General features: G+C 35.9%; 1 long non-coding RNA gene across 3 annotated transcripts in view; it reads left to right on the top strand.

Moving 5' to 3' along the window:
• LOC132664210 (uncharacterized) overlaps positions 1 to 22,929 on the top strand; it is a 167,440-nt gene that overhangs the window by 118,448 nt on the left and 26,063 nt on the right. The gene's annotated exons all lie outside the window — the stretch shown is intronic.

Below are 22,929 nucleotides of genomic sequence, written 5' to 3'. Positions count from 1 at the left end.
TTATGTTAAGTAAACTTGTAATTACTTCATGATATATGTAAATCAAATCATTATGCTGTGTCTCTTAAATGAATGCAGTGCTATATGTCAATTATATCTCAGTGAAACTGGAAAGACTGATTATGCCACAAAGGCACAAACTGAAAGGTAAAAAAAAAAATAATCATAGCAACAAAATAATGTTAGTCTATTTTACTGAATACTGAGTTAGTGCAGGTTCTGACCCAGGTATTTTTTCACAAAAATTCTAGGAAGTAGTTAATACCAGTTATACTTCTTCCCAATTTACAAACATAGAGACTGAGAATTTTTTCTTACTTAAACTCCATAAACACTTATACTAGAAGTGCTTAAATACCAGTGAAAGAACTTGGTTTCCAAACTATGACTGGTGAATACAATGTTTCAGGGGGATAATATGCTCCTTCTATTACTGCCACAAAATATTACTTTGGTTAAAAAGAGAATGATTGATTGACTGATTGACTAGTTATGACAACCCTATTTACCCTCACTTTCAAGTCTATTAAGAATTGTCCAGCTGCTACAGGTTTGAAAATGTTTGTAAGTGAGAAAGAATGCCCTTGATAAATGCAGTGTTTTACTCTGTCAAAATGTAACAAAACTTTAAAAAGTGACTATTACTAAAGCACAATTAAACATTTTTTAAGGGCATGCATTTTGGGTTTTTCAATCCATGATATACATTTCGAGTTCTGGCAAATAGCAGAGAATTAGGTCTTCAAAGGGATCCTGGAAGGATGTCTATGGTCAAATGCATTTTCCAAAAGATACTCAATAACTGTTGTTTCCTTATTCTCACAAGGATCACACACTACAAATCTATAGCTATTTGGCCATTGTCATATTACTCTTGACTTACACTCCATTCTTACCATAAACAAAATAGTGACTGGGGTCAAGTAGAAGATTTCCAGTTCTTAATTGCATACCAAGAATTACAGAGAACCTTGGTAATGTAAGATTTGAGGTAGATTAGTTTGAAGCCAATGGCTTCTTGGCTATGTCTTTCTCTCAAAAATGAATAAAAACGTTAAAAGAAAAGAAAATGTTATTGAAAGCAGCAACATTTTCAAGCTAGCCCACAAAAGTATCCTCAAACCCAAAATACTTGGGCTCCCTTTGTACCTTTTGGGATATTTATATTGGAATTAAACTACACAGCCTTTGAGAGTTACCTAAACACTATTTATACAATCTGCTAATAGCAAATTATGTTCTTAAAAATAGATAATAATTCAATCTATCTAAAAATATTTTGTAGCTAAAACTAAAATTGATAAAATGAATAAAAAAGTATTGGGAAAGGACTAATATACATAATGTTTGTATAATTCTGTTTTCATAAACTGCTGTTTAGGCTATCTGAGGAAACTCTAATATATAACACAAATTAATGTATATGTATACATACATGTGTACATACACATGTATGTATACCCAAATCTGAAGGTAAAGCCCATTGTATATGCCAGACTTTCAAAGGGGTCTCGTTTCTAAGAAACATTAAAGATTGAGGGCATAGAACTCAATTTTAATAAGTTTGTTTTTTTTCTTATAACTAATACAGTCTATTATACCAGTCTCTAAATAGTAACAAATATTTGATAGTTCACAAAATCAAAATTTATGTATAGTAAAGTGGTTAACGGGAACATTCTGGAGTCTGTCTGCTAAGTTTTGAATCTCAGTTCTGCCACAGGTGACCACAGACAAATAATAATTTCTAATTGTCTCCTTTTAATTTTTGTAAATTGGGAAATTTATAGGGCTTCCCTTTTAGCTTTATTATGAGGAATAAGGAGAAAACTCGAGTAATACACTTAGAATATTGCTTAGTACAGAATAAATGTTCATAAATGAGTTCTTATTATAATACTTACCTTTGCTGAGTGGAAGCACTTATACAGTTAAAGATATATGTATTGTGTGCTTATTTATTTTGAAATCAACCTGGATTGTATATTTGTCCCAGATACCAAAACATATATAGAATTTATTATCTTTTATGTCACTCTTAAATGATAAAAACAGTATATGTTTTAAGAATATATACATTTACACATACATATCCATAGTTAAAATGAACAACCCAGTCTTTTTCTTCCATTGTAGGGAAAAACTCAGTTCATTCTTCCTCTTGTGTGTCTCCTGTACTATTCACACAGCACACTTCATTCTGGCACTTCTGGTCACCAAATTTGTAGGCTTTTTCCCCCACAACAAGCGATTCTCTGAGACATCAGCTGTGTGTCCTATAATTTAAGTCACTTTTAATACTATACCTGGAGATGGTATCAGACCCCACAGGTTAAGGGCTCAGTCTCACAAGACCGTGCCCCCTCTTAATTTCAGATGTCAGTCACAAGGAGTAGGTCTTCAGGTTATTCACCACTTCTGTCTGATTTGGCTGTAAATCAGAGGTTCTTGTGACCCTTTCTCAGTTTCAGTTGAATTGTTAGAGTGGCCCACAGAACTCAGGAAAATACTTACTTATGTTTACCAGTTTAGTAAAGGATATAATAAAGGACAGAGATGAAGAGACACCAAGGGTCTTGCGGAGTCTGGGTATGCCACTCTCTCGGTGAGGATGCATTGGCCAGCCAAGAAGCAGTCTGAACTCCTCTTATTGGGATTTTATGGAGGCTTCTTCTTCACATAGGCATGATCAGTTTTTTGCTCCATTTCCAGCTTCTCTCCCCTCACTGGAGACTGGGGAGAGGGGTTGAAAATTCACAGCTTCCAATGATGCCTTGGTCTTTCTGGTGACCATTCCCCATTGAGGAGCCATGCAAGAACCCACACAGAGTTGTCTTAATAGAACAAAAGATGCTTACAGTGCTCTTCTCACTCAGGAAATTACAAAGGTTTTAGGAGCTCTGTGCCAGGAGCCGGAGGCAGAGACCAATAAATATAGTTTCTATGATGTCACAGTAATGAAACTATAACCAAGTGCACCAATATCAAAAGTTTGGTTACCCTGGGGTGCCTGGGTAGCTCAGTTAGCTAAGAATCCAGTTACGGCTCAGGTCATGATCTTGGGGTTCCTGAGTTCAAGTCCTATGTTGGCTCTGTGCTGACAGCTCGGAGTCTGGAGCCTGTTTCAGATTCTGTGCCTCCCTCTCTCTCTGTCCCTCCCCTGTACATGCTCTGCCTCTTTCTCTCTCTCTCAAAATAAATAAACATCAAAACTTTGGTTCCTTTGGGTAAAAAAGGTTGGACAATATATAGAGAAGAAAGGGAGAGAGAAGTGAGCAAATACAGTGAGATAGCTACATGGATGAATGATTGTATGTTATTTTCCATATGTTTGAACTATATTAATAAAATATAAAATATGTACAAAAGTGCTAGAAACTTTAATGAATCTGGGTAACATTGGTAACTTTTTATTCAGTTTTTACTGTTTCAGAACTACAAGTTATGATATTATTCCAGAAGACCGTTTTTTTTTTTATTAAGTATTACCCTTATCCCTCTTAAATATATATTAAATATATTGTTCACAATATATAATGACTATATTGGATAACAGCAAAATAAGATAAATTCATTCTTTTAGTAAAATAAAACATTTAAACATTGATAAAATCCAAGTACGTGTTATCAGTAGATATATTTTTGTAATCAGTAGATTAATTTTTCAGTCTGATATATAAGGATATATATTGCACTAAGTCGCTAATTATTTAGTTTAAATAGGTCTTTATAATGCCTTGGGATATTTAATTGATTACAAGGATTGCTTTTCTGCTTGGGTTTAAGTTACAGTTAGAATTTAAAAAGATCTGCAGATATATACATTTATATGCAATACAGACAGTTACATAATGTTGTTTGGTAATTCCTATGATAGGTAAGATATTTAGATAATTATTTAATACCTACTATGTGCCAAGAGCTGGGATGGACTCTGAGAAGATGACATTATAAGTTAATTACCTTGAGGATGATTTGTAGTCAAATAACTACAAAATTGTGAATTGTAAATTATGTTAATATATCTGTGTAAAAATGTTATAGAAGAAGGCAAGAAAAAGGTGTGAAAACTCACAGACTGTGATTTATGTGACTTTATTTCTCAAAAGTAAAGCTTTTACATTCCGTCTTGGATACCTCTCTTGCTATATCACCTATGTAGGGGCCGGCTGGTGTGGGGGGAGGTGAAATGACTGCTATTTACACACAATAACTAATGAAAGAGAGTCTCTTGGAATTGTGCCAACTGATGGCTCCTTGCAGGGGTGGTGATTTGTCTAAATGAAGATTGTTGTCTTGATTAATGAGATAACAAATACAGAAGTTTGTGAGATTAGATTCTCTGTTGGAAGGGCAAAATTTCATAGAATAAGCATGCTTTTGAAATAAAAAAACACATTTTATTTTCTAGCTGACACTTTCACTCTTATTTGCTGTCAATAAAATAGAGCAAAATTGGTTATACGTGTGTCCTTTCATTCCTAATCCCAAGTTTCCTAGTGATACCCCTCTGCACACGCAGAAATATTCACACATCAGAGGATCTATGACCGAAAATGAAGGCCCCCATATGTTGCAATGTAATTAATAGGAGATTATGAGTAAAAGCTAAGCTCGTGACATATTCTATGGGAAAATCGTCTTCCTTAAATAACAAGATAATCAATATGCAAATATCTGGTTTCTTGTAAGATTCAGACTATATACTCTAGTATTTAATAATTTAAGTATAGATATAAACCATATATAAGAAGGAATTAATAATAGAAAGCAATAAATGATTAATGAAAAAATATAAGTGAGATAAATGAGTAGAGTGTGCATTACGCAGTACCTTTGCTACTCTTACATGGTAAAGTGTTTTGAATTGATTAATTAGTTTGGGATTGGAGTGAAAGAGGGAACTCTAGCCAGGATTTGAAAGATTGTCACAATTTTGTTAAGTGGAGGAGACATGGGGGTTATTTTACTCATTCGTTCAATAATTCATTCATTTAGTCAATTAGTATGTAAAAAAAAATTTGAGCATCTAAGATGGACATCTAAGTAGCAAAATGGGCTTGTCACTGGATTGACAGATGTAAAGCCATTAGAAATGATCTCTGACCACATGGAACCACAAAGTTCATGATAAGTATTATGAAATAAATGTGCTATAATATTAAAACAGATAACTTTTAATTTAGACTTCTGAGTCACACAGAAAGCTTGTTTGTGAAATAAATATTAAAGGCTAGAAAAATGAATGGAGTGCAGGGACCAATATGTTCTCTGAAAATCAATTTTAGGAGCTCTTTCTGGGTTGCCTGACAATGGTTTCCCTTACAGTAGCCAAATTCAATGTCCCTCAGAAAAGCCCTGTTTTGGGGCACCTGGGTGGCTCAGTCGGTTAAGTGTCCTACTCTTGGTTTCAGCTCAGGTCATGATTTCATGGTTTGTGGGCTTGAGCCCCACCTTGGTCACTGTGCTGACAGTGCAGAGCCTGCTTGGGATTCTCTCTCTCTCTCTCTCTCTCTCTCTCTCTCTCTCTGCCCCTCCCCTGCTTGCTCTGTCTCCCTCTCAAAGATAAATAAATAAACTTAAAAGAGAAAAAGAAAAGTAAAGCCCTGTTTGTGGGTATGGATGAACTTCTTCACTTCTCATAGAATGTCATACAGCTTGGTCACCCCAAAAGCACAGGAGCAGAGGCAGGGGAGAGTTTGTCTTTCGAGTGAAGACTTCAGTCTTTTGGGCCCTTGAAATCACTGCTTTAGCTGGGCAGCGTTCTCACAGATAATTTTTTGCACCTCCAGACTCCTCTTTTCATTTGATGCAAATAGGCCTTCATGCCACAGTGAGAAGCAGATAGCACTCTGCAGTGCATTTTCCCCTCTCCTATGTTCTCAGCTACATCCTCATCAAAAAAAAAAAAAAAAAAAAAAAAAAGTAAATCAATACATTTAAGAGAGAAAAAAAATCTCATCCTATCTCTTTTCGAAGGTTCCATATAACTGCTCTTACAAATATTCCCTTCGAATAGGAAAATGCACTAAATAATCTTGTAAATCACATCAGAAGTTTACAATAATCTGATAAAATCTATTAGAGGAAATCCCTAAGGCATTCAAGGTGATACAAGCAGACCCAATATTTGATATATCATTCAGTAGGGAACTCAGACACTGAGTATGAGTATGAGAAACATTTCCAGATACCCTATGCCTTTTTCCAGTCAAGTGTGATACATTTTCTATGTAATCTAGACAGGAGTGATCTAACCTAAGAATTTTAATTATATTATTAGTATCAGCAACCACAAAATTACATTGTGTTCTCCGTTCTATCACATTTTTTTTTGAAAGAGAGAAAATGTGCAATGGGCTAACCTTTACTTCCATGGATCCAAATACACAATTATGGGCAGTGAAGATAGGTGCTGAAGGATGTCATCAGCATGGTATAAATCCGGAGATAGGGAGTTTTCCTTAATGTTATTTTAGTTACCTCCAAACACTGTTATTTAATTAAAGACGTCTCATGATATATGCAGATAAACATTTGTAGAATGGAAATGTGTGCCCTGGGATTCTTTTAATTGTAGATTCTGTGCAGAGGTGTTTGTACTGATGAAATCTTGCTTTCATGCCTTTCTGTACAATGTTCTCAATTTCTTTAGATGGAAAGATTTCCATATCTGAAATATAAGGCATTGTACTCAATACAATCCAAAGAATTCTCTTGTCATAAAACATTACATGGCATCTCCTCCTCAGACATTTGAACTCTTCAGGGAGAAACAAATGTCATAAAAATGGTGCCAGTCTCACAGTAGTGGCAATCCAATATGGCTACCTAACTCCTAACTTCAGATTGTTTTCTGTTTTGCTAACCCAAAGGCTTTTTCCAATGTCCATATTTAATAATGTGACTATTATACAAAAAAATAACCTGAAAGCAAATACTAAAAATCAGGAGAATAGCAGATGAAAAATACATCTGGTGATGCTTCTGTGGTGTTAACAGCTGACATGTAATTAAGCTAACTCTAGCCTAAGCCTCATTATTATTATGCTTTAGTATCTGTGGACTTTTAATTACTTGGCATGATATGTGCCAGTGTGCTATTCAAATACCTCTATTTTCATTTTCATTGTTTTTTGTTATACTTCCACTGTCATCTTTTCTTTTAATAATTTAATTTAAAGGTAACGATGGAGAACTTCTAACCCTCATGTCTCTGAATATAAATTTTAATGAAAATGGGTTCAACAGTTTTGATTCTGTTTTCTGTTGTTTGGAACTGACTAAAAGTCATGACTATTTAATAAAAGTGAGAAAAGAATCCAACAGAGACCAAATTAGAGACACCTTCTAGTAGTTACATTGAAAATCCGTTGTTAAAAAAAACCTGTTTTTTTGGGGCGCCTGGGTGGCTCAGTCAGTTGAGCGTTTGACTTCAGCTCAGGTCATGATCTCACGGTCTGTGGGTTTGAGCCCCATGTCAGGCTCTGTGCTGACAGCTCAGAGCCTGGAGCCTGCTTCAGATTCTGTGTCCCCTTCTCTCTCTGCCCCTCTTCCACTCACACTCTGTCTCTCTGTCTCAAAAATAAACATTAAAAACATTTTTTTAATCTACTTTTGGGGTAGCCACCTTCATTAACTATCATAGTTGGATCTTCTGGATAATTTGCTGCTGCTTCTACATCAACATTTGCTGCTTCACTTTGCACTTTATGTTATGGTGATGGCTGCTTTCCTTAAACCTCATGAACCTGCTTCCACTAGCTTCAGACTTTTCTTCTGCAGTTTCCTCACCTCTCTCAGTCTTCACAGAATTGAAGAGAGTCAGGGCCTTGCTGTGGACTAGGCTTTGGTTTAAGGGACTGTTGTGGCTGGTTTGATCTTCTATCCAGACCACTCAAACTTTCTCCATAGCAACAATAAGCCCGTTTTGCTTTCTTATCACTTGTGTGTTCACTGGTGTAACACTTTTAACTTCCTTCAGGAACTTTTCCTTTGCATTCACAACTTGGCTAACTCTTTGGCACAAGAGACCTAGCTTTTGACCTGTCCCAGCTTTCAACATGCCTTCCTCCCTAGGCTCAATCATTTCTAGCTTTTGATTTAAAATGAAAGACAAGTAACTCTTTCACATGAACACTTAGAGGCCATTGCGAGGTTATTAATTGTCCTCATTTTAATATTGTGTGTCTCATGAAATAGGGATGCTCAGGGAGGGAGGGAAGTGGGGGAATAGCCAGTCAGTGGAGCAATCACAGCATACACAACACTTATCAATTAAACTCACCATCTTGTATGGATGCAGTTGATGGCACCCAAAACAAAATAGTAACACCCAAGATCACTGATCACAGACAAATAAAATAGTAATGAAAGCCGTCACAAATAGAATAATAATGAAAAAAATTGAAATTTCATAAGAATTACCAAAATGTAGCATAGAGACATGAAGTGAGTAATGCTATTGGAAAATGGCTGTGACAGACTTGCTCAACACAGGGTTGTTACACACCTTCAATTTGTAAAAAGTGAAGTACCTGGAAAGCACAATAAAACAAAGCACCATAAAATAAGGCAGGCTTGTGATATATTTCATAATCAGCCAAAAATCAAATTTTGTTTATTGCATTCTATTTAAGAAGCAGAAAATTAGTAGTCTATTAAAAAATGTTATCGGGGCACCTGGGTGGCTCAGTTGGTTAAGCGTCCGGCTTCAGCTCAGGTCATGATCTCACAGTTTGTGAATTCGAGCCCTGCGATGGGATCTGTGCTGACAGCTCAGAACCTGGAGCCTGCTTTGGATTGTGTGTCTCTCTCTCTCTCTGCCCCTCCCCTGTTCATGCTCTGTGTCTCTCAAAAATGAATAAATTAAAAATTTTTTTTTAAAATATTATCAAAGCAGAAAGTAATAATGTTTTTCCTTCCTAAGTTTTTATTTAAATTCCATTTAGTTAATATATAGTGTAATATTAGTTTCAGGTGTAGAATTTAGTAATTCATTGTTTAATACATCATCCGGTGCTCATCACAAGTGTATTCCTTAATACCAATCACCCATCTAGCCCATTTCCCCGCCCACCTCCTCTCCAGTAACCCTCAGTTTGTTCTCTATAGTTAAGAGTCTGTTTCTTGGTTTGCCTTTCTTTTCCCCCCCATGTTTGTTTGTTTGTTTTTCTTAAACTTCACATATGAGTGAAATTATATGGCATTTGTCTTTCTCTGACTGACTTATTTAGCATAATACTCTCTAGCTCCATCCACATCAGTATGAATGGCAAGATTTCATTCTTTTTTATGGCTGAGTAATATTCCATTGTATATATTTACCACATAGAAAGTAATAATTTTAGACACACAGATTGTGAGGTCATATCTCAATCTGCAAATATTTTGGCACTGAACAGTGAGTCTTATATATCTGTAAAATTCACTTCTATGGACCACATTATATTTTACTGAAGATGTGGTCATGTTCTTGAATCACAAGGTACTTTTGACTTCCTGTTAACCACAATCCTTACCTCCCTGTCTTTTCAAACAAACGCCAGGATTTGTTTCTATATATTCATATATGCAAGGAAGACTTATTCACAGCTAGGTGAAGACAGATGATGTTCTCTCATGCTAGCAGTGAGACATTAGTCGAAAAAGGAAAAGAAGGGTATACTACAATAGAAAGGCTTCTATAGCACACTAAGTGTCTTGGGATGGGCACTCTAGAGATGGGAAGTTAGAGGAGGATGTAGATGGAACTAGTCAAGAGGATTCAGAAGCCAAAAACATGATTTTTCTCTGGACCCAGTAGTGTCCCCAGGATTGGAGGCGCTAGGAAAATCAGAATATAATAACTAGGTTGACACACAGATGACCCCAAGCTGTATGGTGGCAGCATCTGGGGCTGTACAAGTGGCTTTGCTCATGGAGCATGCAGACAGGGCAGGACAGGAAGAACAGAGCAACTAATACATTGATTGCAAAGGGATTTTGAGAAACTCCCAGAAACTACTAAGCAAATACTTGTGGATAGAGTCTATTTTAAACGGGTGGATGTTTTTGAGATCATGGACCTATGAGCCACATTCAAATTTTATTTTGTTTTTATCCTGTTGAACTTACTTTAGGTGACCAACCTTTCACTTTCCTCGGAACATAACTGGTGATCTATCCTTACGGGATGATAGACTAATTTCTTTGTATAAGATTATACTGAGTTTGCTTCAAATGCACATTTGGGCATGTTATGCAAATAGACAACTGTTATAAATCTCAATATCCAGGCTGACACTCTCCAAGTATGTGTGAAACTCAATTTAACTGTTAAAAGTGATTTATTATTTATATTTCCAAATATGTATATGTCTCTGAAAGTTCTATTTACTGTTCGCTCAGTGAAATATACTGAGTATTTGTAAATGAGTAAATTGCTGATCTAAGTCACTGACCCACACAATTCTCTTAGATATTCTGATAATTAACTGGAGGAAATCTGGCTGGTATCTATTGATTTAGTCAAACAGTTTACAACTTCACACAAAGTTATAGTACTAGATTCAGCTTCTTGCCTTAAAAATTCCTGCACAGGATGACAACTGAACTTCTCTCTCTGATTAGAGTTGTCTGCTATATTTAGATACCCAAGGAACTCCAGCATGGACCATCTGCTTTATTCCATGTACTTTTGTTTAGAAACTTTCTAAACTTTTGTTTAGAGTTTGTTTCTATCCTGACTTGATTCACCAATTATTTGCACAGCTCCCAATGCTTTTCTATTTCAAAAGTCTTTCCTATGATAAAGTGGATAAACAGCTCTTTAAACATCAAGTGCTCAATTATTTTCTTCAATTCTCATGAACAGAGTGTGTATATATATTATTTTGTCTGATCTATGACATCTTTGGAGAAAGAAAGAAGCCATTATCATTAATGGCATTCTAGTGCATTTAATGGGGCACTAGAGTAATCAACACACTGAATCTGTGGCCTCCTTACCTGTGACACACAGGAATATGTTATACAGATTAGTGAAAACCTCAAGAGACACATGTACTCTTTGTATATGTGCTTATGTCTAATATGTATATTTATATCTACATCTGCATCATCTATATATCTTTATCTTGTACCTTGTTTTCTTGTACTTTGCCGATTATGCAAGACAACAAAGAACCTTGCCTTAGGGGTGCCAGAGTGGCTTAGTCAGTTAAGGGTCTGACTCTTGATTTCAGCTCAGGTTATGATTTTGGCTCAGGTCTTTCTTTATTCCAGCTCAAGGTTTGTGGGATTGAGTCCCATGTTGGGCTCTGCACCGAGCATGGAGCATGCTTAAGATTCTTTCTCCCTCTGACCCTCTCCTCCACTCTCTCTCTCACCCTAAAAAAATAAGAATAAAAGTAAAAGAACAGTAGTGCCTTTTGTGCCCGCCTCTCACCACCATGGAATGATGTGACAGTAAGTGGTAAATAGTATACTTTCTGGGCTTATTATTTCCCTTGGTGGTGTATACAGGTTATTGCTTTCTTTTGAAAATCTCTGCTGTGACTACTGCTTCTTTCATGACTTTACAAGATGTTTTTTACTGATAACGATCTAGAAAAGTTTAATTAAAAAACAAATTTAAATAGGGCCATAAGCAGAGATCTCCTGTTCCCATTTCTAGCTACAGTTTTCACTAGTTCCTAAGTGAGAAGTGAGAAGCTGGAGGTTAAGGTTTTATATTACCTACTGCTGGTTCCAACTTTACTATATTTGATTTAACCACGAAAAAAGCTTTTAATGATGTTATTTAAAGCATTTTCAGGAAATCTTTGTTGTCTTCCAAAAAAATCTGGAGTTAAATAACCCCTTCAGATATTGCTAAAGAAAAAATATTTAAATCAGCTGGTGCTTAAAAGACATTTATTATGTAAATTCTGATGTTTGTACTTTATGGGGGAGAACACGACAGAAATACAATAAATTATTCTCTATTTCCTACAATTGCTTTTCAGTGTAGTACTTCCCATGGCTCTTCACAAAATTTTCTATACTCAGAATCTGGAATATTCTGTTTGAGCAAGTCCTATTTGTTTAAGATAATTGTCTAGAAACTATACTACATGTCATCGATATTAGCAACAGGACATACAAGTTTCCTAGAATTCAGTACACGTGATGACAGGGGATCAGAAGAACAATTGGATATCTAGGCAAAGCGGTGGAAAAAGTCTGGAGTCTGGACTTGGGTTCACTTAAATTGCTTGACACTCAATATGGTCACCTGCAAAATAATGATAGTAATACTGACTTTTTCCAGAGAAAGGAAGGAGATAATGTGTAAGAAAAACCCTTCCTACACACTTCAGAGTGCTCCACAAACACTAGTTCATATTAATGATGACTGTCACAGATAATTTTGCCACTGGTGGGAAATATGGTCGTCTGTGCAGCATTGATACCAGGGAGGGTATTGCAGAGAACAAGAAAGCTTCGGTATTCGCTAGACCATTGCTGTGTCCAATTTGGGACTGCCATCTGCCCACAGCAGCCTAACCTCTCAAGGTAGACCTGTTGCTGTTCACCACACAGTGTTACAGTAAGGGTCAGAAGAGATTAATTATCCTGCCCTTGTGGCTATAATGCCCTTCATTCACTTTCCGTTTGTCCATGGATGGGATAACCGTCAAAAGCTAGAAAACTCTGAGAACTAACCCCTTGCAATGGCACATCCTCAGCAATGTCACTGGCCACATGTAGATTTCATATTTTATTCTCTAAGGTGAAGTTAGTTTATTTGAAATGGCTGTTTATTTCTCTTTGCAGAAAGGATTGACTTTCTACAATGTCCCTTTTCTATTTGTCTCTTTCCTTGTCTGTTTCCCCTACTCTCTGCTTGAGAGCAGAACAATGATAAATTTATTTCTTGAAAAAAATAGCAAATTGTGAGAAAGCTCTTTCATTAGCTTTTCTCTCTGCTTTATTGGCTTCAAGAGATGGAGTAGTCTGAAAGCAAGCCTTTTACAATGGTGCTGGATTTAACAATTATTTGCAAGACTCTACCTTCAAGTGTAGAATTGTACCCTAGCAAATTCCACTAAAAGTGTTATAAATTAAGTAGATGTTCCAATTAGCAATTGAGACTCCCGCAAGCTAACTTTTGAAATAACAAGAGCCCTGAAAATCCAGCTGAGAAACCAGGAAAGGACATTGGAAAGGTTGTCACAATGATGGGATTTTGTCCTGATTGTGCAACATTTTGGTTCCTTTCACTGAAGGTTCTGGAAAAAGGGGCAGATTAAAATCCTTAAGGTGGGTTAGGTAGCCTGACAGACTCTGTCTCACTCCGTATTAATGATGTTAATCTGTGATAAATATTTGGTCTTTGACCTTCTTTATGCCAACCTTCTTTAATTTGCCTACTTTCCTCCTTTTTTGTTTTCTCCTAATTGCTTCACTTGATTCTCATTCAAACTCACTTAGACAAAAAGAGAGGTAAAAAAAAAAAAAAGAAGAAAAGAATATTACAGACATTCATTGAATACATTTAAAAGATATTTAATTAAGTTTTGCCATAGATGCTTCATTATAATTGCTTATTAGAAAAAAAGTAATTTTTCTAAGCTTGTTTATAATTTTACAAATTGGAATCTGGGTGGTATTGTGGCAAGAAACGGAATGTATGATCAGAAACCTGGTCGGGTTGACTTGAAAATAAGGTGTGTGTCAACATTTACCACCCTTAGGATGTTGAGCAAGTGATTTAATTTATATATGTGGTGCATCTTATTACTATCACAGTTTCAAAAATGCAAATTCCCTATTTTATATGCAGCTCATCTGCTCTTAAACTGGTATAATATAATGCTATTAATTGAGATTAACTTGAAGTAATGACATTTTACTTTGGAATAAAGTTAATATTTTAAAATTCATTTTACGATCGGTTAGAACACAGAACTGATAGTTTATTTCAGAGCCAGAACTTGGTGTCCGAATGGGGCTCAGAAAGCCCACCTCAGTGCTGTGGGGGAACCAGATGGCCTTCTGAGTTCCCCCCTTGATACGAAGTCTGTGAGTCTGATAGTCACCCTTAACAAATGAGTACCACATAAAATGTACATATGCTAACATGATTTCCTGCACAAATGTGCAGAGGCCAAAAGTAGATGACATTAGTGCCAGTGAGTATGATAGTCCATCCTGATGGCAAAATAACCTCAGAGTCACCTGAGCTCTGGTGCAGCATTCTCTGCTGCCTCTTTTCATCCCCACTCTTTTCTGGTCACCTGTCAGCTTCTTCTCTCTAATTGTCATACATGTAGACCATCCTGTGCTCTCTGCACTGATCAAGGCTCTGGGTCTTGTGCACGTATGTTGCAGTATTTGTTAGACATTGTTTTGTGAGAGGTGATTAATATGTTTGGCTATCCTCCGGCCAAAACACTTAGTTTACTAAAAATCAGATAAGAAGTTCTTATGTTTATGCATCTTTATGTTCCTGATACTTTAAAGTATGCTCATGAGACTTTTTAAATAAATTCTCCCCAAAATCACAGAAGTAAATAATATTTTAGTAAATATGCTTTAGCGTCTCTATAGCAAATATGCTTTAATATGAAATGCCTTAATGTTACAGCTGATAATAATTAATAAAGGAAATATAAATAAAGCTATGTGTGTAATCCTCAATTTCTAATTGAACATATTGAATCTACACTTGTCTCTCTGGCACCCTAGAAAAAATGTTCAGTTTTTTAACTTTGATTTTAAATGGACAGCAACTGTTCTCCCTGGGGAAATATTCTCAGCAGAAAATCCAGGAGTCCTATAGTCAATAATACAAGAAAAAAATATGAGAAATGGGGAAAGTGCTTCTGAATAAATACATAGGTCAAGAAAAGAATGATATACTTAGAAGCATTTTTATAGTATCTGTACATCCTCTTTTCGGGGCTGGATTTAACAGAGAAATGTCCGGCAATGCGTGACTTGGTGTGATGCTATGGCATTCAAAAGGATACAAATTTTTGAGCAAGGCTGTAAATGATATAAAATATCTCCTTTTAAATCTGAGCTTATACAGTTATATCAACTCTGTAGTTGTAGCACACGTTAAAGTAACTATAAACAATAGTGTTTTCAACTAATAATATCTGGAATCATTTTTTTTATCTTGTAATAGGTAAGTTCAGATCACCCCATAACCAGAGTGTAATGAAATTGTCAACATTTTCTTCATTTCTTCTTTTCCTGACAAATGGTGTGAACATATCACCTTTTTCTCTTAATGGAAAACCTAACTGGAATACGTCAAAATGCTATTAGGTTTTTCATTTTCTTCTACAATGCAATGCTCGGGAATGCATGCAGCCTTCATCTGGGCACCACTGTGGAATATTCCTTGTCCCTGATAAAATGACTGCAAAGGAAAATCAAGCAGAATTGTTCTCAGGTTTGTATTGCTGCTCCTTTGTTACAGTCTCTCGGAGAAAGTGTGCAGGGGGATTATCTGTGCTGCAGGAATACACATGGGTTATGTTAACCAAAATGTGTTTAAAATTTTACCCGAGTTATTTTAATGTGCAAACATGTTTAATGAAAAAGTCTTCATGTCCAACACTACTTATGCATATGCTATATTTTGGAATAAAAGAAAGAACAGTAACATGGACTGCTTGCCATAAGTTTTGAAAGACACTTATTGCAATATTATGTAGGAAGAGGGGAAAATAAAATCAAGTGCCCTCGCCCCATGGGAAATATCTGTAGCCTATTCATTGTTTAATTTATTTTGTCTTGAACTAAACCAATAATGGGATATAAAATAAATCCAAGTGAACATACATGAGACATAGAAGTCAGTATAGGAAATGGACATTGTTTCCATCTAGAAAATTTTACCTATGGATTGCAATTAATAAAAAAGAAAGTAACATTTCCTCCAATGGCAACTTAACAAGAAGAAAACCTTAACTGATATTTTTGTTGACCTGGTAAGCAATTTGATTACCTGTAGCAAAATAAAAACAAGAATACTTAAAATGGAACGTGTGTGTGTGTGTGTGTGTGTGTGTGTGTGTGTGTGTGTGTTTGTGTGTGTGTGTGTGTCTGTCTGTCTGTGTCTATATATGTAGGTATATATCTTTCCTCTAGGACATCAGTTTCTAAAAAAAGTAGTTACATGGCAGAAACACAGATTTTTGAATAATCAACACAAATCCTAATGTCATTTTTAGAGAGGTGGTCCAGTGTGACATATGTAATCTGATCATTTCAAAAATCATATAACTTAACAAAAAAGTAATTTGAAACTATTTTGAACCTCCCTAGAATTCAGCACAACATAAAATTACTTCATGCTTACTTCTATCAATCAGCCTTAAATACTTTAAATTGTTAATAAATGAAGAGACAATTGGCTCTTTTCTCCAGGTCTGTTATTCTTGACAATGCTTTAGTGATTCTTCTAGCAATGTCTGAACAGTAGTATCTTGATTTGCTCTGAATGACAGGTCCAGAGCAAGCATTTCTCCTAATGCTTGGGAAGAGCAATAAATATTTTCTTGGAGCTCTTGTTATGATTTATTTTTAAAATCCTAACTAGAGTTATGGGAAGACTTCATAGTGAAACATTTTCATTTTATGTTCACCTCAACAAAAATGCACCAGCTGGTAGGGAAACTCATTTGAAGTATAGAAATGATGCCACAATATTCAATAACTGAACTTCCTAGAACAAATGGCTATTAAGAATACACAGTACAGTCCTTTCAATCCCCAAATAATTTACTACTAAATGTGGAATGGACGATCTCAGGCCAGAACAAACACATTTACGCTTATGCCCCTTTCTCTTTTCTGTGTCCAAAGAATTTAAAGGCCAAAACCAAATATTTATGCATCACATTTTCCTTAGGAGGATAATTTTATAAGGAAATATATCTTCAAATTGAAAATTAGAATTAATATTGTACAAATTGCGTATGTATCCGTTAGAGTGATTTGAGGGCTACTCAGCTACTGTCTTCAAATTTGGCTGATTTAAGGTGCAATAGTCACTATGGAGAAATTCACACTTTTTATTCAGGCTCATCAGTGTGCTGAAGCTACTGTCTCAGATAGATATATTTTCAAATCAGGAAAAAATAAAATAAAATGCACCTAGAAATCAAATGTCGAGGTCATTAGCTACCACCATTTGGTCTTGCTGTAATGACATCCCCATCGCGTGCATGGCAATTTGCATACCATTACCCATTATGCTCTGTTCTGCAATTTGGCTTCTGGAGGTCACTGTACCTTGATTTACTTTGTTAAAAGAGAGCATTTTCTAAGCATCAAAGTCATGCTGTTTCAGGGCCCACTATATCTCTGCTGGCAGCTTCTGCGAAAACAAGGTGCAATGACAAATTGAACTGGAAATCCTGAAATTTTAACCATTAAAAAAGAAATCTTTAGAAATATCTCACAATATTCTATTTTAAGAAACCCAAAGGAAAAGAGAGCTAAATTGGAAACTGGTGTCTATGAAGTTTTGTCCTTTGGTGCATTTTTGCAGCTATGACATAGATTTCTCAGGCTCCCTTTATTTGTGTGGCATTTATTTGTTTTATTTTTAATTATAGGTGTGAAGTAGCTGCCTCGCTGATTCATTTACTTCGGCATTAGCTGCTCATGGTAGATACTCAATCCACTAGATATCTGTCACAATTTTGGATTGGATACCCATTATCGAGATTGATAGCAGTTATCAAACCTCAAAATACGTGTGTGTTCTCTTTTAAATATTAGCTGTCAGAGTGTGATAAGTTGTGTTGGGTTGTATGGAGCAGGGTTGAGCATATGACACAGTGAGGCTTAGTTTTAAAGAGGAACACACTTTACAGCTGAAATCCATGACAAAAGAGAACGGCAGGCCGGATGCCAACGTGCCGAGAAGACAAACACCGGGGGTTCAGTAACCGTTCCAGATAAAGGAAAACAATTTGACCTTCCTACTTTTGTCTTATAAAACGATCTGTTTAACTTTTGGCTTTAAAACGAATAAAAGAGAGAAAGAGCGTAAAATGGTCCTTGTTATGCAAGTGGGGAATATGAGCTCTATTGTAAGTGCTCAGGGAGGTCGTTCTGCCAAAGAATTATGAAATTCTTGAAATATGCATTCCGTGTAATGCCAGATATCATGAAAATATGAAAAATATTTCCATTTTCAAGACTTTGTTGAAATTGGTATGGAGCACTTTGGGAACTCATTTTGAAAAAGGACCTTCACTGGATGGGTATCTTTTTTGTCACGTCGTCAACATGCTTCTGTGAAACACCACCTATCGGCTTAGAAACAGTCCATGTTGGCATATCCAAAGTCCAGTTTACTTATTTTGTCTTAGCGATTTTATTTTTTCCACTCCTGACTGGTTTTCAATATTTTGCTTACATATTTTTTTCTGCAGAAATTTGCACATTAATTCTATCTAATTGGCTACTCTACAACCTTTATTGTATCCTTGCAGAACAGACAGCTGTAATAGGGAAGCGCTGGCACAATGTTGCCTCTTTAATGGCTACTTTAAAAGTATATAATTGTCCCTTTGTCCACACAGTCTAACAAAGATGCTGTTCTTCTGACAAAGAGTAACTGCTAATTTTATTACTATCGTGTTTTATAGCTTCAAAATATGCTAGCGGAGAGTTCACTTGTAACCAAGCAAATGCGGTGTTTTAATTAAGCGGAAACTTGAAAAGGAAGGCTTCTGCAGAGAGGCTCAATTGCTTCCCACAACCTTTATGAAAAGGGCAGGGTGTTAAAACAAACCTCCCACTTTTATTTTCAAAGGAGAAAAAAAAATCAGAGCTAAAGATAATCTCTCCATTAGTATTATTAATAGTGTTCAGCTTTCTTGACATGCTTTAGAAGCAGACAGACTTGTCATGAGCATCACATTTGCAAGCACTGTCACGGCTCCTGAAGGCTCTGGTGAAAGCAGGGAAGTGTGTTAACTGTAACTGCGAACGGCCTTTGGGGAACAATAGGCTTACCTGAGACTGCGCCTGGCTTTTCAAAATACGAGTTGCTATATTATACTCCATACTCACGTTAGTAAGCATACAATACTTGACCCAGCATCATTTGGTGAAGTACCATTTCCGATTCTAATCTCCTCTCTCATCCCCTTCGGATCATCTGGTTTGAGCCTTAGCGCATTGGCTCACAGAGCTGCGATTCCAGCATGCGTGTCCAATGTTTCTTGCACCCGGGCTTAGTTACTCAGATTCATGGGTGTCTGTTTTCCCTTTTCTCCAAAATGTCTGACTTGTTGGTTCTGTTCAGTCTTCTAGCATTTAGGTGACATAAATAATTATCTAATAAAACTCATGGTATTTAGCTAATAGCTGTAGGTGATCCCAAGGTTTGCAGAACAACTGTGTCATGAAACTCTTCAAGCATATCAGAAGCACTCAACAAGAACAATGTAAAATTTTTACAGAAATGGCCGTAACTAGGATATAATTTCTGTTTCACTGTTCTGTTTTATAATTAATCTGCTCTATGTTGCTGGTGTCATTGCATAAAATACCTTGTAATGGCAGTTTCTCTATGCAGGCTGGCCAAGGGAATGGGCTAAATTTACATGACTGGATTTTGTTCCAACAGAGCAGTGGCTGCAGCATAATCAGTTTGAATAAGTAATCAGCTCGGATATTGTTTTGAGATTTGTTTTTTCCTTAGGTCAAGTAAGTCCCTAACTGACATACTTTTATAGAATTAGGCAAGGACTAACTGAGTTTGGCATCTAATCTGTTTTAGCCAGTAGTTCATTTTATCTATTGTCTACATCCATTGGGAGCCCAAGCTGCCCATCATATAAACAATGTGTGCTCTATTTCTTTGTAGAAATGGTATAAACTTTTGTTACAAAGATGAAATACGAAAGTAAAATATTTCGTATAATCACATGAAATATAGAACAGAAAAACTGTTATGGAGAAAAGAAGTGTCTAAAAGCAAGACAGGTACACGCATATACCCACACAAATATCAGACATAGTGAAACAAACAACGAAAAGATCCATTAAATGTTAGAGGGATGGGTAGCATTATTTTAACTCTCTTTTTGTGATTTGCAGAGGTATACTTAATATACACTATAATGTTCATGAGGAACGTGTTTTGCCCTGTGAGATTTTCAAACCTGTAGCACAGAAGATCACTTTAGAATGGGATTTTTACTGGGTATCTTTCCATTTAGATTCCTAGGTAAGAATATCACAGCATCATATACAAGCCAACTGACATGTGGATTCTAATTTTGAATATAACATTGAGGCATTGCAGTCTTGAAACGGAAGACATTATAGGATGCAAAAAAATAAGGAATATTAATCCACTATTATAGCTGTTAAAATGTGATACACATTAAAAAAAAAATAGAAGGTAACCGAGGAAAGGAATATGGATTATCTTTCTGGATAAATTTGAGAGGGTCAAGTAAATTTTCAAAATATTTTACACTTATTTTAATCCAGAGGGAAAATGTTTTCAAGTTATTAGAACTTGACTTTATAAAATCACGTAAGTACTCCCGCCTCTACATACACAAATGTGTGTGTGTACATGTTTAGTGTTTGGGAACACATGTACATTTACACGTACACTCACATACATATCACTGTAATGGCTTTTCTTCTTTTGTGAATTTAATTTGGAAATACTTAAAAATAAGAAATGGTAATGAACTTATTCCTACATATGATAAAAGAGAATATAAAATCAATATAACATTATCAGGACATTAGAAACTAATGTGGCTTCTAGGCCATAAAGGAATCCACAGGCGTAATATGGTTTCATCTGTTGTTATTTTTCTCCCACTGAGCAGTCCTCTCTAACTCTCAGCTCTGATGCCCAGGGAAAGTAAAACACAGCAGCTGAATTTCACCCACTCACCCTCCACCTGACTTGTGGATAAAGATAACAGTTCTGGTCCCTGTTGCCTTCGCTTCTTTCCCTGAGATGACTTAATTCATCACAAACAGAGTAAGCAATAAAAACTAAGGCTGAAGCTTGTGCTTTAGTATGAACATAAACTGTGCCTTATATATATTCAAATTCCTGTCTAGTTGGAGGAAATATTCATGACTAATATTAAACTAAGCCTAGAATTAGGCAAAATGCAACAGACATATATTGAAGTGAGCATTTTATTATGTGCCGTGTCAGTCAGATTAAAGAAAAGAGTGCGTGACACCAACAGGATATTGCATGTATATCAAGCAATCTATTTATATGTGACAGGGAGGGTTTGATTTCTGGAGAGAGTGACAACCCAATGAAATAAGAGCTTGCCTTCAAAATTACTATAGTATAAATGTACATCTTTTAAGATGGAATTTTAAATTACAATTAACAAAATGTAGATAAATATGCTTAGGAATGAATAGTGACATACAGAAAAAAGGGGATGGAGAAATCTGTACAAATGCAAAGGCTTTTCAAGCCATTAGTGCTCGTGTCCAGCACAGAATACTGGAGGAGACTTTCTATGTTCCTTAACAATCTAAGAGCCAGACATTTCAAACAAGTTAACATTATGCTGCTACTCAAACAGAGAAGGGTGCAGGTATAGGAGGTAGTTAATCATCAACTGGGAAAAACTAGAAAGTAAAATATCAACACTACTCTTTTATTAGCAATAGATGATCAGGAAATGATTATATTCATAAAACTCAGGTCTACTTTATTCTTTACATTGACATTTTTTCAAAGGAAATTATATATTTTGCTCCACAAATAGCCTGCTTCTATTTCTTTAATTCTTTCCCTACTTATTAAGGGATAAGGACTGAAAGAAGGCAGACTATTGTGCTAAAAGTGTGTAATTACTGTTTGTCTTTCATAAAGGTGGCCTTTGGAAGAGAGAGAGAGAGAGAGAGAGACACTAAAGTTGAAACCACTAACTTCATTACCAGCAAAGATAAAGTGCAGTGAAACAGAAATTCTTTGAGTTCACAATCATTACACTCGGATGCTCTTACCAGGTTCTGGGATAAGAGGAAAGAACAATCAATGGTCAATTGACTTTATTTCCTTTTTTTAAATTATAATTTGTATGACTTTTACATGTTTCTAGGATTAGCTGAGCAAACCACACAGAGACCACCTGACATGCAGTCCATAAAGTACGTTAAATGAGAAAAACAGTTTGGATGTGATGCTCGTCAAGCTGGGTTCTCATAGCAGCAGCTGGAATCTCCTGTCTTTCATTTCCAGAGATTTAGGCAATATCCAAGCGATGCATGTGGGGGAGCTACAGGACAGAGGCAATCAGAGCTGGCTTTGTACATCAATAATGGCAAACCGTATTTTCTCATAACCTTTCCTTCTTTGTTCAAAAGGGGACTTCCATTTTAAACTGTAATCTGTGACTTTTGAAATGGACATTAAGGCACCTTGCCGACAAGTACTTCTGGCTGATTTTCTTTCTGTCCCTCTTGCTGGTTTAAAAGAAAATCATCATGGCTGTCTTATGTGCAGGTGAAAGGTACCAGACCTTCAGGAGACAATTAAGCTCCCCTCCACCTTAAGATTCTTTGACGGGATTAAGTTTTTAGAAAATGCTAATCAGTGTGGTACACTAATATTACAGTTCAGTGAATATTGTCTGTATGTCCTCAGATCGAGCCATTTCCACAATACTCAGACTAAGATCTTGGATTGGGTATTTTCTACTTCCAATTTCCTTTTCCATTTTGCTTAACTATCTGCAACTTCTGAATGCATTGCCAATGCCATCTTAATCATGAATGGACATTCAACAATTTAACAACAAGTGATGACTTAGAAACTCTAAAACTCTAAGACAAAAAGTATGGTAAAGATGATTTGTTATATGCAACTGGTCATTGTCGCATCGTCTTGACCATCCCAAGGTAGAAAACTTAATGATGTTTGCTTGA

The sequence above is a fragment of the Panthera onca genome, chromosome F2 (assembly GCF_046562875.1).
Source record: "Panthera onca isolate mPanOnc1 chromosome F2, mPanOnc1 haplotype 2, whole genome shotgun sequence".
Lineage (NCBI taxonomy): Eukaryota > Metazoa > Chordata > Mammalia > Carnivora > Felidae > Panthera > Panthera onca.
The sequence above is the reverse complement of the archived record's forward strand: the minus strand, read 5'-3'. Positions and strand labels throughout refer to the sequence as shown.